Consider the following 4,422-nt stretch of genomic DNA (forward strand, 5'->3'; position numbering starts at 1 on the left):
ATCTCTGTGTCAATGGACTGACAGGTTGAACAGAAGCTCCAGGACAGAACCTGTGAGTGCTTTGTTTTCTTTAAGTTTGCAATAGGGATGTTAATCTATGAGCTGAGTATGGGGCTATGGAGTGGGCATAGGCTTGGGGAGCTGGGAATATAGTTAACTTTTGCCTTGCACCCTCAAGAAAGTACCTGGTCTTCTGCTAATAATAATTTATTCATCCATTTAACTCAGTGAAACATCCTATAGTTTAAGGAGCATTGGACCTGGAATTAGTCTTACCACTCAGCCTCAATGAGCCTCAGTTTTCTCATCTGTAAAATGAGGAAAACAATACACTAAAGAGGCACTCTGGAATGATGGAAAGCATTCTTGACTTGAAGTATATTCAATGCAATCTTGTAATTGTTATCTCCATGAAATCTTAGCGTTTCTTCTTTTTTTTTTCTCTACTCACATGAACACCAACCTAGTTCAGGCTCTAATAACCTCTTATCTGTACTATTGTAATAGCATTGTAATGGGTTACAGGCATGGAGTACATTTCTCTAAAATCATAGAGGCAGGAGATGAAATGCCACATAGAGCAAACATCAGGGAGACCAGTTTGCCTCATCTTCTTTGGCTGGAACATAGAGTGCATGTGTAATCAGGCAGAAACAAGATTGCCAAGGATTTTAAAATACCACAAAGAGGGATTTGAACTTTATCCCAGAAGTAGTTGGGAGTCACTGAAGATCCTTGATCAGAGATGTGCTTTCAAAACTTTAATTTGACAGTTGTGTGAAGGAGTATGGGTTCTAGCCAAGGCTGTTACCCAGTTGGGGAGTTAACAAAAGCCAGGAGAAGAACCCACACTGAGATTAAATCTGACCCTTTGACTGACATTTTGTTCAGTGCTCATTCAAGATCTGTTGGCCCAGACAACTAACTGATTTAGGGTTAGTCCTGTGAAGGGAGAGTGGGCAGGAATTAGTGTCTCCATTTGACAAATAAGGAAACTAAAGTCCAGTAAGATGAAATGATGGTCTAAGGGTCACACACTGAGTTAATGATGGAGACAAGACCATGAGTCAGGTCCCCTAACTCCCAATCCCAACTCCTTTTCCAACATTATGGAAATGTAACCAAGGTAGCTCCTGGGAGTTTGTGAAAGAAAAGATGGTGAAATGTTCCATACACCTAGCATATATTCAATGACACCAAATGGAGCCAATTTTATCCAATTTAGCAAGTAAGTATTAAGTTCCTACTACTGCTTACATGAAAAGTATGTGATGGAGGCCTGGCCTTGGAGTTAGAAAGATGCAGTTTCAATTTCTGCTTCAGATACATACTCATTGTGCCCCTAGCCCTCTCACTGTGTTCAGGTGACTGTTTATGACTACAAATTATAGATGACTTGCCCATCTGCATTGATGGAGGGAGTTTCCATACCCAGAGTTTCCATATGGATGAAACCATGGGTCCAAACCCCATATCCAATCCAAGCCCTCCCCAACAAAATGTGGAAGGCACTATACTAGATACAAAGAGAAGACAAAAATTTCCTACCTGACAGAAACTTACATTCTACTGGCAGATGTGAGGGAGAGTTCATGATTTAAACAGATTAATAAAGGCAATATTATTTGAGGAAGGAAAAAACCATAATGACAAGGGTGATCAGGAAACAAACATTTATTGAATATACCATCCACTGTGCTAAGAACTTGACCAATATGTCTCTTTTGATCCTTACAACAATGTTAACTGGTAGGTACTTATTATTCTTATTTTAGAGTTGAGGAAATGGAGGCAAAAGGTAGAATGCCAAATGAAGTAACAACAAGTAAACTAATCTATCTAGAATAGAAAATGGCAAGGGAAGCAATAGGAAATAAGTTTGAAAGGGTAGAATGGAAACAGGCTATGAAGGATTTTAAATACTTAATTGAGTAATATCTATTTTGCTTTAGATACACTGGAGAGTTCCTGAAAATTGTTGAGCTGGAGAGTGACGGGTAGCATGTAGATTATTTCAGCATCTGTGCAGAGGAGAGACTGGGGAGAAAAACAAATGATAGAAGAAAATCCAATTAGGAGATTGTTACAATAGTACAGGTAAGCAGTGTGAGGGTCTGAACTAGTATGATTACCAAGTATTGGGTGTAGAATTGACAAAAAGTTTCAACTTGTTGGATATGGAATGGAGGTGAGAAAGAGGAAGAATTAAGGTTGACCCCAAAGTTTCAAAACTGAGTAACAAGAAAGAAATGGGAAATTTTAGAGGAAGTACAAGTTTAGGAGAAAAGATTTAGTGTTATTTTGAACACGTTGAGTTTGAATTGTCTATGACATATCCCAGTAGAAATAAATATACAGGAGGCAGTTGTTATATGGGATTGGAATACAAGAGAGAGGTAGGGGCTGGATATATAAATTTGGAGTTCATCTACTTCATTGCTGATGCGTGATTCAGTTATGTACAACTAATGTTGGACATGGGGTTTTCTTGGCAAAGTTACTGGAGAAGTTGGCCATTTCCTCCTTTAGTGTGTTCCCATTTTACAGATGAGAAACTAAGAAAAATAGAAGTTAAGTGAGCTATGTGGTACAGTGGATAGAGCACCAGCCCTGGAGTCAGGAGTACCTGAGTTCAAATCCGGCCTCAGACATTTAACACTTACTAGCTGTGTGACCCTGGGCAAGTCACTTAACCCCAATTGCCTCACTAAAAAAAAAAAAAAAGAAGAAGAAGTTAAGTGACTTGCCCAGGGTCACATATCTAGTAAGTGTCTGAGGCTGAATTTGAACTCATATATTCCTGACTCCAAACATATCTGCTTAAAAGTAATAATTAAACTTCTGGAAACTTAAGAGATCTTCAAGAGAGATCAGGCATAGACAGATGAAGGGAGGGCCTAGAACATAGCCTCAAAGTATATCCATAATTAAGAAATGGGATATAGATAATGATCTAGGAAAAGAAATTAAGAAGGAGCTTTGACTGATCTGTCTGATGGGAGACAAACCTAGAAAGAAGAGCTTCATGAAAACCCAGGTAGGAGAGAATATTTAAGAGGAAAGGGCGGTCAACAATACTGAAAGCTGCTTCAGAGATATCAAGAAAGATAAAGACTGAGCCATTAGATCTGTCAATTAAGAGTCTTAGTAATCTTGGAGAGAACAGTTTTGGGTTGGGTGGTGGGAGCCACTTGAAAGAGTAAACGGGAAGTAAGGAAGTAGACATAAATGTGTTGTTGTTCAATTGTTTTCAGTCATGTCCAATTCTTTATGACTGCATAGTACTAAAGTGATTTGCCATCTCCTTCTCCAGCTCATTTTACAGACAAGGAAATGGAGGCAAACAGGATTGAGTGACTTGCCCAGGGTCACACAGTTAACAAGTGTCTGAGGACACATTTGAACTCAGGTCTTTCTGATTCCAGGCTCAGTGCTCTATCCACTGGGCCACCTAGCTGCTGCTCAGATATAAGTATGAGGAGCACTATATAGAAATTTGACTATGAAATGGATATATATATAATATACACACATATACATATATACATGTATTTATATGTATATACATGCATATATATTCACAAATGAAACAGTATCTTTGGCTATGGCAGGGTCATAAAAAGGTGTGGGTAGTGGCGGTGGTGGTAGGGTTTTTTTTAAGAATGAGGGAGATATGAGTATATTTGTAGACAGCATAGAAAGGTCAATAAATTAGGGACACTGAAGATGAGATAGGGATGAGGATGATTGTGAAGGCAAGCTCCTGAAGGGAAGTGAGTCAAAGAAAGGAAGGATAGAGTCAAGGGCAAAAGTAAATAAAGTGATCATGAGAGACTGACACAAAGAAGGAGAGAATAAGACACGATAACAGAAAATAGGGAAGAATATGGAACTCATAACTATGGTATCCATATATTCAGTAGCTTTATGGTGAATTACTCCATAGAGAAGGAAAGCAGGGAAAGGTGTCTGAAGGTTATGAGAGAAGAGAAAGTTTAGAATAGCAGATGTGAGGAATAAGCTAGAAAGTCAGTCATGGAATAAAATAGAAAGATTGCCTTGCAGTATTGAGGAGAGAGTCAAAATTGAAAAACAAGTTTATAGTTGTTCTTGACCCAGTCAGCACATTTGTGTCTTATACTGATAATGATACTGATATCATTCAGCTACCATGGAGTGGGTGCAGGGAAGGTATAGGATAAGATTTTGTCTGGGCATGAGTACTGCTAGGACAAGGGGCAAGAGGTTGAAGAGCAGGTAGCAGCATGTTGTTGAGTTAGTTAACTATAGTGTTAGGAAAGTGGAGGAAAATGAGGACAGGGCAAGGGTTGCAAGTTGCATTCCTATTGCCTCATTCAACCAACTGCATTTCTCGTGTCAGACAAGAGATCTCTGGGTTTTTAAAATGTGAAGCTACAGAGA

The sequence above is a fragment of the Dromiciops gliroides genome, chromosome 4 (assembly GCF_019393635.1).
Source record: "Dromiciops gliroides isolate mDroGli1 chromosome 4, mDroGli1.pri, whole genome shotgun sequence".
In the NCBI taxonomy this organism is placed as follows: domain Eukaryota; kingdom Metazoa; phylum Chordata; class Mammalia; order Microbiotheria; family Microbiotheriidae; genus Dromiciops; species Dromiciops gliroides.